The sequence below is a fragment of the Pipistrellus hanaki genome, assembly GCF_964339955.1.
Source record: "Pipistrellus hanaki genome assembly, chromosome: 5".
NCBI lineage: Eukaryota > Metazoa > Chordata > Mammalia > Chiroptera > Vespertilionidae > Pipistrellus > Pipistrellus hanaki.
In genome coordinates this window covers 4,917,281-4,931,103 of record NC_140507.1, presented here as the reverse complement: position 1 = coordinate 4,931,103, position 13,823 = coordinate 4,917,281, and positions in this window count along the sequence as shown.

The window sequence follows — 13,823 nt, the reverse complement described above, 5'->3', positions numbered from 1 at the left end:
TTTTTTCAATAGATGGAGTTACACATATGTTGATATATATGCGATTTGATAGGTGTGCTATTTTGTTGTATTGACAACAAGCTTCATATGTCAAATTTGCTGAATGTGTTAACATCATAGATACTTTTACACTTAAAAATGTTGAATTTTGTGCCAAAAAAAGAACATTCGAGGGAAGTTTTAATTCATTATTTTGAAGAAAAGTGCTGCTGAATACTTCGGGAAGCTTATGGTGAACATGCTTCATCTCGATATTTGTGAACACTCATTTAAATGCTTTAAAAGTGATGACTTCGATGTGAAAGACAAAAGAATGTCCAGGTCAACCGAAAAAGTTTGAAGACCAACAATTACAAGCATTATTGGATGAAGATGCGTGTCAAACTCAAAAACAACTTGCAGAAAGATTAAATGCGGTTCAGCAAACAATTTCCGATCGTTTACAAGCAATGGGAAAGATTTTAAAGGAAGGAAAATGGGTTCCACATCAACTGAATGAAAGACAAATGGAAAACCAAAAAGGCATCAATAAAATGTTGCTTCAACAGCATGAAAGAAGGTCTTTTTTTTGCATTGAATTGTGACTGGCGATGAAAAGTGGATTTATTTTGAGAATCCCAAATGCACAAAATCATGGGTCGATCCAGGTCAACCATCAACATCGACTGCAAGGCCAAATTGCTTCGGAAAGAAGAAGACAGTGCTCTGCGTTTGGTGGGATCAGGAAGGTGTGGGGTATTATGAGCTTCTAAAACCAGGTGAAACTGTTAATGCTGATTGCTACCGACAACAAATAATCAATTTGAATCATGTTTTGATCGTGAAACAACCCGAATGTGCCAGAAGACTTAGCAAAGTAATTTTGCTTTATGATAACGTACCATCACACACTTCAAAACCAGTTAAAGACACGTTAAAAGATCTTGCCTAGGAAGAATTAACTCACCCGACGTATTCACCAGACCTTGCTCCTTCAGATGACCACTTGTTCCGATCAATGGCACACACACTTTCTGAATGTATGAAGAAGTGGAAAATTGGATCTCTGAATGGTTTGCCTCAAAACAAGAAAAATTCTATTGGGACAGTATTCACAAATTACCTAAAGATGGGGAAATGTGTAGCTAGCGATGGGTATTACTTTGAATGAGAACTTTTGATGTTTCTCTGGAAATTATCATGTTTTCTTTGATTATAAAATCTGCCATTATTAACCAGTACACCTAGTATGTATGTATACAGAGTTATTTTAAATCTATATTTTTATTGATGGTATTACAGATTTACAAAGTTTTTTTGAATGCACAGACACTGTTAGTAATGGTCAGGAGCTAGGCAGCTGGGAAAGATGCGTGTGAAGGTGGCTCGCTTTCTGCTTACACACTTTTAGTTTTGTGCCATGTGCATGTATTTTTACAGACATACGTGCATTTGTAAAATAAAATAATCAGAATCCTAGGAAAATGAAGTGCAGTTGAGAAACATCATGTCGCTTCCCAGGCATTTTACAAAATCATTAATCACCGGCTCCTTCGCCATCCAAGTGTTGCCTCAGCGTGTTAGCATCCTTTAAACATTTCATAAAGGAAAGTGCACATACGTTCCTTTCAAAAGGCTCTGCTCTAACGCCGAGGTGGGGAACGAACAGCCCAGGGGCGGTATGAGGCCCAAGAACTCATTGGGTCTGGCCCTGCCAAGGCATTCGGGATGAGTTCATTGAATGCTTGACCAGATACAGCAGGCTGATTTTTAAGCCGATGCTTTTGTACGGCCCTCGAGTGATGTTACAAACATCCAAATGGCCCTTGGCAGAACGGGGGCTTCCCACCCCTGCTCTAGAGCATCGGGGTCTGCTCTTTTAAAAAAAAAAAAATGTTATTGATTTTCCACAGAGAGGAAGGGAGAGGGATAGAGAGCCAGAAACATCGATGAGAGAGAAACATCCATCAGCTGCCTCCTGCATGCCCCCCACTGGGGATGTGCCTGCAACCACGGTACGTGCCCCTGACCATAATCAAACCTGGGACCCTTGAGTCCGCAGGCCGACGCTCTATCCACTGAGCCAAACTGGTTTCGGCGGGGCCTGCTCTTTAGCTGTAGCACCTCGCTCAGTATCTTTTTATCCACACAAGCCTTGAGGTGGGCCTCATCATCAACCCAATTCTACAGGTGAAGAAACTGAGGCCCCGAGGTTAAGTGATGGTGGAGCATGTCAAACTACCCTTTTCTTTGACCCCCACGGTTCCGCCCAGAAGCAGGACAGGGATTCCCGAAGGAAACTTGCTTGTGAGAAACTGAGCTGTGGGAGAAAAGCCCTCACGGGAAATCCAGGCTCGCTGGGCCTGGCCCCGGGCTCTGGCTCCCAGGCTGGGCCTGTGTCCCTCAGCCCCGGGGCCCCAAGCGGGCTCAGAGGGCCTTGAAAGGCCCCACATGGTGGGCTGGGAGGCCAGCGGCCGGAGTCAGGAGGTCACCACCCTGCCCTGCCCTGCCCTCAGTTTCTCACACCAACCCGGGGGCGGGTGAAGGGACTTTATGGCCGCGGGGATTTATGGCAGAGACAACAGTTTGTTCTCCGGGCCGCACCGGCCCGAGCCACCCAGGGAGCGGTTTCGCACACACCCCTGAAGCCCCCAAATGGGGTTTCCAGCTGGAGCTCTGGGGCCCACCCCTCGGCGGAGCCTGACCTGGCCCATTTCCCATCTGTGCGGCAGCCCTATGGGGTCCGTCTGCTCCCGTGAACCCTCCATGAACCCCGGAGGAAGAGGGGGCAGCTTGGAGGGCCCCCTGGTAGGGACCAAACTCCTCCTAGGAGCTCAGAGCAGGGGAGGTCAGGACCCCAGCCAGGGGAGCAACAGGTCCTCTGGGACCCCCTGGCCCGCCCCCTGTAGGAGTCTGTTTATGGCCGCCTCGGGGCCCCTCTGTTCTATAAGATTGTCACCTACTCCTTCCTTCTGACTCGGCCTCAGCTCTCTCTTCTTTCAACTCCAGCTGCTCATCTCTCTCCATCTGCTCAACGTCCCCCCAGAGGCCCCCCGGGAACTGCCGCCCAATGTGGCCAAACTTGGGCTGCCACTGCCTTCCTTCCTCGCCCGTCTCCTTGTTCTCAGCAGTGACACCTCCACGTACTGCTCAAGCCAGAACCGGGGGGTCCTCCTTGAGGCCACCGTCTTTCTCAGTCACCAGGTTCTGCTGAAGCTGCTTTAAAAATATAAACATCAGACTTCCCTCTTCCTCGGGGACCTCAGCACCTTTTCTTTTAAGGCTTTCGCCTGATTGGGTGTGGCCCACCCCACTATGGAGGATAATCTGCTTTACTCGAAGTCTACTGAGTTAACCTTGCCTAAAAACATGCCTTCCCACCAACATCTAGACTGGTGTTTGACCTAATATCCGGGTACCGGGCTTAGCTGACTTGATACATGAAATTGGCCATTGCAACATGTGTGTGTTTTTGTTTACATGGCATGTGGATGACTGGATGGCTGAATGAATCGATGAATAATGAGTGGACAATTGGACGTGTGGATGGGATGGTGGGTAGTATGTGACTGGTGATGTATTTAGATCGGAGGATGGATAGATGGATGGATGGATGGATGGATTGATGGGTAGGTAAATCTTGGAATGATTTTTTGAATTGAGTAGGAAGGGGACAGATACATAAGTAGGTGGATCTATGTGTGAGTGGATATAGGGGTGACTAGTTAGTGGCAAACTTGTGGGGCCAGTTGGTGGTGGCACTGTTGTCTGGTGGGATCATATACACACATGCACCGATGGACGAGATCGCTGGTAGGAGGTGCTGAGTGCATGGAGGGACAAGTGAACACTTGGGTGTATTGATTAGCTGGAGGTATGAGGGTGGGCGAATGAGTGGGCGGGTGTGTGAATAGATGGGTTGGTAGCGGATTTCTTTGGGAAAATGCTAAGTTGGGAACATGTTACAGAGAGCCAGGCCTCGATTGTCAGAGAAGGAGCTGATGGAAGGAAAGGAACATATCACCCACTTACATGGTTTATACAAGTTCCTTCGTGTCTCCGGGCCTCTGCTTCTTCATGTAAAACAAGGGGAGTGGAATCCTATCTACCTGGCAGGGAGCTGTGGCTCCGGGGAGATAGTGTGCGAGCGCCTGGCGCCGTGCCCTGAACACTGTTAAGTTCGCAGGCATGTCAGCCCTCTGCATTCCTCTGCCCCTCCGCATCCTGCCTTACACGTGGTTGGTAGGCTAGGATTTACAGGGCGAAGGCAGTCCGGTGTGCCCTCTGGATCCGCAGCCCGGGTTCAATGTAAATACACAGCTGATACGGAGGTACAGCCCCCGGACTCCCCACTGGGGCTTAGAACAGCCCCTCCTCCACCCCCACCTCTCTCACCCCCAAAGGGATGCCGTTGACTGAGCCCCTTGCTCCAGCCGTGATGGGTCTTTGTCCTCAGTGGACGGGAGACGGCCTGTGGGCCTGGCTCCTGCTTTTCCCTGAATCCTCCCAGGAGACTCAGAAATGACGAGAAACACATTTGGCCCCCTCGGCAGTGGCCACACTTCCCCCGGGAGAAAAGAGATGTGGGATCCCTTAACACGACCCGCGTGGTTCAGCATTTCTCTTCAGGGTTCCGTGTTTCTGGAGAAGGCCGAGCACAAATGAATAGAGACCGGAAAAAGTTAATTTGGGAAAATGGGGGTTCAGGAGGACTACTTGGTGATCTGGCCTTTTGCCATCCCTTTTATTGAGGTTCTGAGATAAAGACATCCTTTAGGCAGGAAATTCCAACAACAGAAAACCAACAAGAATTTACATATGATTAACAAATTAAAGTTGCTTCAACTACCACTATCTCAACTAAACAATGAGTTGATAGCTCCATTAAGGTTGGCCAGCTCTTTATACGTTTTAGTACCAGTGACAATGTTCGGTTTCCGGCAAAGAGAGACATGTACCAGGGCCCACGAACATGTGTGTGTGCGCTCTCTCCCTCTCCCTTCTCCTCTGAAGTTCCTGAGGGGCCCTCGGTGGGAGGAAGCCTCTGAGACGGCTGGGAGCGTGAGAAGTGGGGGTCACATCTGGGCCCTGCCCTCCAGGGCTGGATGGGTTTGGAGGTGTTGCTTTTTCTCCTGGGACTCAGTGCCCTTTATCTCTAAAATAGGAATAGTGTTGCCCGCCATTGTGAGGAAGAACTGAGAGAATGCTAGACAGAGTGCCCGGAGCATAGCAGGCACTAAACAAACACCCATGCCTGCTCTCGCTGGGAAAGCCAGAGCTGAGGGGTGTCCGCTTGGGTTACCCGGATGTGCTCGGAGCCCGGTGGAGTGGTTAGGGGGGAAGCACGGGGGGTGCATGACTTCATCCATTCATTCACTAATTTCTTTTTAAAAATCAACTTAGCTGCCCTAACCGGCTTGGCTCAGTGGACAGAGTGTCGGCCTGCAGACTGACGGGTCCCAGGTTCGATTCCAGTCTGGGGCATGTACCTTGGTTGCGGGCACATCCCCTGTGGGGGTTGTGCAGGAGGCAGCTGATGAATGTTTCTCTCTCATCAATGTTTCTGGCTCTCTGTCCCTCTTCCCTTCCTCCCTGTAGAAAATCAATAAAAAATGTTAAAAAACAAAAACAAAAACAAAAACAACAACAACTTAGCTGAGGTGCTGGTTTATGGACCACCTGTGTCCCAGGCTGCTGGGGGTGGGGCAGAGGAGGACCTCAGACTGACAGTGGGATGTGGGGGCCAGAAACATGGTGGCCACGGAGGGCGGGGTGATGGAGGGGTCAGGAGAATGGGAGGGGCGGGGTGAGGTGAAGCCAGCTTTCCGAGGGGCTGAACTGGGGTGATCCCTGGTGGGCGTGTGGGAGTCATGGAGGTTATTATTTTTAAGCTAAGAACTGTTTGGCATGTATATATATGTATTTTAAATATTTGGCATATTTTTACACTAATGGATTGAGTCAGCATTTACCAAAGGCTTTCTCTTTCCAGGCACACTGCTATTCACCCCGTCCGCATTTCTCGTTAATTTCAAGAATTCTGACCCTCCCTTCACTTTCAAATAGCTGTGTTCCGGAGGAGGGTGTCTGAGTGCATCCTGAGGACTGAGAGCGGGCAGGGGAGGAGGAGATGAGCAGGCAGAGGGCTCTCAGCCTCCCAGCCCACACCGGGGAGAAGCCCCCAGCTCCCAGCTGATGGGGAAGGGCACCCCTGAGCCCTGCTGAGGGAGGAGGGGAAGGGACGGGGGAGCAGGAGCGTGCCCGGAGGTCCCCTCCCAGGCGGTGTGCTTCGGGGCAGCCCCTCCTCACGTCCATTTCTGCCACTGCGGCCTCGGGGACTGGACGGTCAGGACAAACAGAGGGAGGGGCGTCCCTGCCTTTGGACAGGATCCCGCTCAGACCCGCCGGCTTCTCTGTTTCCATTGGAGGCTGCTCTGGAGGGTGGGTGTGAATCTGGTTCCGTGACATTTTTGAAAAAAAGCAAAGGTGTCCAGCCAGTGTGGGTCAGTGGTAGAGCATCGACCTATGAAGCAGGAGGTGACTGTTCCATTCCCAGTCGGGACATGGGCCCGGGTTGTGGGCTCAATTCCTAGTAGGGGGTGTGCAGGAGGCAGCCAACCAATGATTCTCTCTCCCTTCTTCTTCTCTGAAATCAATAATTTTTTTTTTATATACATTTACAAGAAAGACAAAGGTGACTAACTTGTCCCAGTTTGCCTCGGACTTTCCCCAGTTTAGCACTGAAACGGGCAGTTCCAGGCCAATCCGTTGGACGGGTCACCCTACACATGAGCAGTGGACGTGCTGAGAGGTGGTGGAGTAGCGTGAATAAGGCCCAGGCCACAGTCCTTGCTTCAGCACTTCCCAGCTTTGGGGCCCAGGCAGGTGGCTTACCTTCTCTGAACCTCAGTGGCATATCCAGCGGTAAAATGGGAACCACAGCTCTCTCTTACATTGCAAAGACTGTGCACAAAGCATTTAAAATGGCCTGGCTCATCATACGAACTCAACAGATATTCGAGTCTAGCTGTTATCTGTAACCTTGGTGCCAATGTAGGTACTTAGGTACTCAGAAAACGTTTATCTATCATCTATCTGTCTACCTACCTACCTACCTACCTACCGAATGTGTGAATGAATGAATGAGTTACTTGGTAAGAGTGTATTGGGTCGGCAGCTAAGTAATTGCGGATTTTTTAAAGAAAATCAAAGACAATTTTTTCATGGAACTAAATAACTTTATTCTTTAATGTATTGCCCATTTTGATCAATGACCTTTTGCCATCTTTCAGGCAGCATCATAATCCCACGTTCAAAAAACTTCTGTTTTTTATTAGCAAAAAACTGAATCAGGTACGATTTGACATCATCATCATCATTGAAATTTTTACCATTCAAGGAGTTTTGTAAAGATCGAAACAAAAAGTAATCAGATGGTGCAAGGTCAGGACTATATGGTGGATGTGGCAAAACATCCCAACCAAGCTCCATTAATTTTTGCCGAGTGACCAAAGATGTGTGTGGCCTTGCATTGTCATGATGGAATACAACACCTTTTCGATTTGTCAATTCGGGCCGCTTTTCTTCAACTGCATTGTTTAATTTCGTTAGTTGTTCAATGTAGACATCAGAATTGATCGTTCGGTTGGGTGGTAAGAGTTCAAAGTAGACAATTCCTTTGTAATCCCACCAAACTGATAACAAAACCTTCTTTTGATGAATATCAGCTTTTGATGTTGTTTGAGTTGGTTCACCTGGCCTGCTCCACGATCTTTTCCGCTTGATATTGTTGTAAACAACCCATTTTTCATCGCCAGTTATCAGTCGTTTTAAAAATGGATCATTTTCATTACGTTTCTTTAGCAAATCGCAGCTGCTAATGCGTTGCGTTAACTGTGATTCTTTCAGTTCGTGAGGAACCCATGTATTGAGTTTTTGAACATAGCCAAGTTGTTTTAAGTGATTTTCAATGCATGTATGTGATACATGAAGCTTCTCTGCAATCTCACGTGTTGTACTGTGACAGTCCGAATTGATTATTGCTTTGATTAGGGCGTCATCAACTTCAACTGGACGACCAGAGCGTCTTTCATCTTTGAGTGAAAAATCACCAGAACGAAATTTGGCAAACCAATTTTGACACTGCCGTTCTTTTAAGGCTTCGTCACCATAAACAGCACATAACTTTTTATGAGCTTGTGATGCGTTTTTCCCTTGTGGAAATAAAAAAGCAAAATATGACGAAAATGTTCCTTTTGATTTTCCATTTTTCAACGAACGCCAAACAAAAACTACAAAACAGATCAAAAAACTTTTTTTACTGATTAACAGCTGAATAGCCAACTATCAAATACAAAATGTGTTTTACATTTGTACTACGTCTGCAAACCTAAAAATTCAACTGAAGCCATATATGTGTGAAACCCGCAATTACTTAGTTGCCGACCCAATATATAAGTTGCTAGGGGCAGCCAGAGAAAATAAAGACTTTGGTAGTAGGAACCCGAGGCAACTTGAGAGCGGGGGTCGTACCTGGCTGGGTGTTGTAGGCTGAGTAGGAGTTTTCCAGTAAGACAAGGGCACCTGTGCAAAGGTGTAGAAGTGCTAGCAAAGGAGTACGTTGCTTCTCTTTTCACCCAAGACGCAAGCTGGTTTTAGCCGCAGCTCAACAACTCAGCTACCAAAGACATCAAGTGTCTCAAGGGTTGGCTTTCCTGCACCCACGTTGTAAACGCCCCTCCCGTCCCGTCTGCTTTTCAGTCTCCACTCCAGCATGCAGCCCAGCGCCTAGCACACAGTAGGTGCTCAATAACTATCGGTTGCTCATCAGCTTTGTACCTGGAGCTGTGTGAAGTGCCTTCTGGGTATTATCTCACTTTACTATTACTCCTCTCTCTCATGTTAAAGACGAGAAAATGGAGAAGTGAAATGAAGGACTGGCCCGCACGAGGTCTGTGCGCTGGAAGTGAGACGTTGGCACTCAAAACCAGGAATGTCTGCCTCCAGATTAAGCTTCTAACCACTCCCTTGCATATTTCTTTCGTTCTTGGCAAATGGCACCTCTGGCTGCAGTTCTGAGAACAGGAGGAGGCTGGTTGAATTCTAGGATCTCTGCTTCTCCTCCGGCGGGGAGGGAACTCGGTTCACCTCCGCTCCGTCAACAAGGGGAGGCCACGCTCGGCGGGGGCCAGGCGGGTGAGCCGCCCAGCCAGCCTGCGTGGGCTCACGTCCCGTCCCCTCCCCAGGCCTCTAAGCAGCGGGGTCCTGAGCCCGTCCCTGCTCCTTGATAGTCTTCTCTAGAAGGGGCCGTAAAGGAATCACCTCTTCTAAGGCACCCCTAGCCGTCCAGGCCTGGGGGGGAGCTCTCCACGCACCCGGCTGCTGTCTTGCTCAGGCCCTGGGCAGCCGGCAGCAGGCGAGGACAGAGGACGGAGAGGCTTGTGACCCTGGCCTGGAGGAGCTCAGAGGACAAGCTAGGCCGTTCAGTGGGGCGGGCAGGGTGCCAGGCCCACCTATGGGAGTCACTGCGGGCGGTGGTATCTAATCTGCAGAGTGGGAGGCGATGCTGGCAGCAGGAGGGCGGGCGGGAGGAGAGCTGCAGGCCGAGCTCAGGGAACGCAATAGCGACAGCGGACAATAGGAACAGATGCCCCTCGGTCCCGGCTGGGGGAGGCACGGACTCAGGCAGGTGAGAGGGACGGGGATGAGGAGCCAGTGGATGCGCCTGAGAACTGGTTGCGGGTAGGGGGAGGGTGCCAGTGAGACTCTCAGACAAAGGTTTGCTGGAGAGAAGGCAGCGCGGGAACTCTGGCTGTTGGAGGTGGGGCCGAGGAGGAAGCGCGGTGACAAGGAAGTCCAAGGTCGCAGAGCCCAGGGCGTTGCTTGGGAAGTCAGTGTGACCCAGGGCGGTGGCAGAGGCAGGGTGGGGGAGGCCTCCTAGAGAGGCGCAACCTCGAGGCTGGTGGACGATGGGAACAGGGCGAGATGCCTGAACACCAAGGGGCAGGGGCTTTGGAAAGAGGGTGGAGCAACCAAGGTCAGAAAGCAGGGATGGGGAGCCACCATGGCCACCCCAGCTCCCTCTGAGGCGGAGAGGACACCCAGCCTCCCTCTGCGGGTGCCAGGGGAGCCCTGAAGGAGCGGTGGGGGAGGGGTGGCGGAAGAGGAGGAGGCTGTGCATGGAGGAGGAGGCTGGAGCTCTGGAGGACACCCTGAGAAGGTTCTGGAAGGAAGGGAGGGGCGAGCTGGGCCCGGGGAGAGACTACGTGGAGAGGAAGGGGATGAGCATTCATGTGGACGGGCTGCCCTTCAGGGATGGGGTCCTTCCAGTGGCTCGGAGGAGGGTGGGCCCCGGGCCTGGGGAGACCCAGCGGAGGCCTGGCCGCGTGCCCAGAGGCCGTCAGGTGGTGGTGGGGCTGGTGAGGTGATGCCCAGGGGCCTTAAAGTCACCCCTGGGGTGGGGACCTGTGTCCCAGGGTGGGCCCCTCCGGCTGCTCCAGCTGGCTCTGGGAGGGTGCCACCCGGCCCCACCCTCTGACCCCGGGGTCAGGGGCCTGTCCCCGCGGGAGGAGCGGGGAGTGTGTGGCTGCCCAGCCAGCTGCCTGGAATGCAGGAGGCCCCTGCGCCGAGCAGCTTTCACACCCCGAGGAAAAACAAGCCCATCTGCACAAACCCGAGGTGCGAGGCGGGGGCTTGGCACCACCGTGCGGGAGGAGCCTCCCGGTCAGCCTTCCTGCTGGGCCGTGGGGAGCGGCCAGCGGGCCTGCGGGCAGCCCCCCTCCGCGGGGCCTCCGGGCCTCGGGAGCGGGCTGGAAGCACCTGGAGGAAGGAAGCTCTGGGAATGAGCACTGTGCAGGGAGTCAGCAGACCCCTCCACCGGCACCCCCAACCTGTCAGAGTGTCCCGGGACCCTCCAGGGGCCCCCTCCCCGGGCCTCAGTTTCCCCCACTGCCCCGCTGCGGGCATCCACGGCCTGGGCTGCTCTCCGGCGGGTGAGGGTGTTAGGGCCTCTCGGTACGAGCCGGGGCCTGAGCGCCTGCCCGCTCCGGGCGCCTGGCGGAGCCGCTCCAGTTCCATTCCTGAATATCAATGAGCAGGCCCAGGAATGTCTGCCCCACAGCTGGCTGCGGGCACGGGCGCCGGGCCGGGAGGGAGGAGGTGGCCGCCGGCCTTCCCAGGCCCACCTGCCCCGGCGAGGGGCAGGCAGAGCCGTGCCGGGCGGGACAGGCCCTTCGAGGCCGCTGTCCTACGTGCCCTCTGCGCCCTCACATTCCTAAGGCTCCATCCAGCTCTCCGGAATTCTGCATTGTGTCTCCCGTGACTGCCCACTCTCCCTCTCTGGGAAGACACACAGCTAGGGTTCAGCCCTGGCCTCTGAGCTCCAAACCCTGGTATCTGCACTCTGTTGCCCCAGGGGGTGGGAGGCGGCATGGTTGGACAGCTCAGAGGCGGTGGAGCTGAGAGCTGCATTCATTCATTCATTTCTTCATTCTGCAAGGACTTCAGCACCAGGCTGGTGTGGGGGGCCGGGGCGGCAGCTGGGAGCAGGCCAGGGAGGGTTAGGGACACAGACAGACGAGCACTGTGGAAAGCGATGCCCCTTCACCATCCTCCCTGTGGGCCCCAGAACAGCCGGGCACGGGCACTCCTCGGAGGCACCGAGGAACCCTGACATGAGCCAGAGCATTTACAGAGGAACCACATCTCAAGACGGACCTGCACCTGCGGGAGCGATGAAGCCAGGGGGGTCAGGTGGGGGAGGGAGTGGGGCATTAGTCACCAGGTGTGCCCGGTCCTGGAGCCGGTGCAGGGCTGGTGCAGGGCTGGTGCAGGGCCGGTGCAGGGCCGGTGCAGGGCCAATGCAGGGCTGGCACAGGGCTGGTGCCGGGCTGGTGGAGGGCTGGTGGAGGGCCGGTGCAGGGCCGGTGCAGGGCCGGTGCAGGGCCGGTGCAGGGCCGGTGGAGGGCTGGTGGAGGGCTGGTGGAGAGCTGGTGGAGGGCTGGTGCAGGGCTGGTGCAGGGCTGGTGGAGGGCCGGTGCAGGGCTGGTGGAGGGCTGGTGGAGGGCTGGTGCAGGGCTGGTGCAGGGCTGGTGGAGGGCCGGTGCAGGGCTGGTGGAGGGCTGGTGGAGGGCTGGTGCAGGGTATCAAGATTATGCGATGAGGTTTCCGTGCATGGAGCTCACCGCCCAGCGGGAAACAACCCCACAGCCAGCCCACCACGGTGCAGAGCTCTGGTGGAGAGGAAGGAGGGCCCGGTGGGAGGAGAGGCTCAGCGGGGGGACCTCGGAGTGACGGAGTGACGTTGTAGGAGAAGAGATACTTCCTCAGGGCAGGCAGGGGGGCAGGCACTCTGGGCCGAAGGATCTGCATTGCGGAGGCCGCACAGCAGGCTGCAGCCATGCTGGGATGTCGCAGGGGGCCTGAGTCTGGACAGGGGCCTAACCCCAGAGAGGGGGCGAGGGCTGGGCAGCGAAGGGGACACTCTGCGTGGCCTGAGGCATATTTCAGCCTAGTCCCCTGGCCTAGCACACAACTTCAGTGTGTCTAATGGTGTCTGGTGAACTGGTCAGGACTGCCGTGAAGCAAGGCGATGTGTGGAGGCTCACCGGCTGCCCCTCCACCGAATCCAGGCTGTGTCTGGACCGTACACACACCGCCACCAGCAGAGGGGCGGGAATGAGGAGCCCGTGGCAGGCGGGCCGGGTAGCTGCTGGGCCCCACCTGGTTGGTGGGGAAATGGCCTGGCCCTCAACGGCGTTTGAAGCCCTTCCCGCCCAGACCGAGCTCAGCCACAGGGCCAGAGCGGAATAGCCCTGACCGGTCCTTTCCCAGTCTGAGGCTCGGTTTCCCTGTGTGCTCAGGGATGTTCTCAACATCCCGTTTTGATGTTGGAAGGGGAGGTGGAGCTGAGTGGTCACATAGAAAGTGACTACAGAACTAGGTTTAATTACCATGACCGCCACTGCTGACTCCCCGGGGGGTGGAGAGACGGGAAGCGTCACAGGCTGGTGGCCGTGGTCTCACTGCAGGGCCACCCCCTGGGAGAGAACACTTAGCTTGAAGCTGGCATCTGACGTTCATGGGGGTCAGACCTTTGTCTAGACCTGGTGTGGGGAGTAAAGGCAGAATTGGGACCTGTGTCCCTGTTACCCAGGGAGATAAGATTTATATCCGGCTCTAGGATCCCCTAATCTACCCACCCACCCACCCACTCACCCATCCATCCACCACCCATCCACCCACCCATTCATCCACCCATGCATCCATCCATTCATCCATCCACCCACCCACCTACCCACCTATCTGCCCACCCATCTGCCCATCCACCTGTCCTATCCACCTATCCACGTTTCCATCCATCCATCCATCCATCCAGTGACTAATGGTTGTGCGCACGCACGTTCTAGCTGAGTGATCTGTAATGGACACTGAGGGTGCATTAGAAAACGTGGCACAAATGCTTGAAGGGTCTCGCTCTGACAGAGGGTCCATTCCATTCGGCACTTGAGAAACTCCCTACTCCCTGTGTGTGTCCAGAGAAGCCACTTTGTTCCCACAGCCTCAGTTTCCCCCTTTTGTTTAGCGGGTTTCCTGGTCACCTCTGGCAGTGCTGTTGTGAACTTCATGGGGTGATGACTGGAGAACACCCAGCCTGGCACGTGGGACTCCCTGTGAGAGCTCTCGTTGGCGTTTATCGCGGCGCCACGCCTGAGCCTCCGGCGGACGGGGCCCGGCGCAGGACCGGCACCGGGAGCAGAAGGAAGAGGACCTGGAGTTGGGCGGAGCTGGCCAGGTCCTTGCTGTGTGACAGCTCCCCAGCTTTTCAAAATCCTCACTTGTCGCCG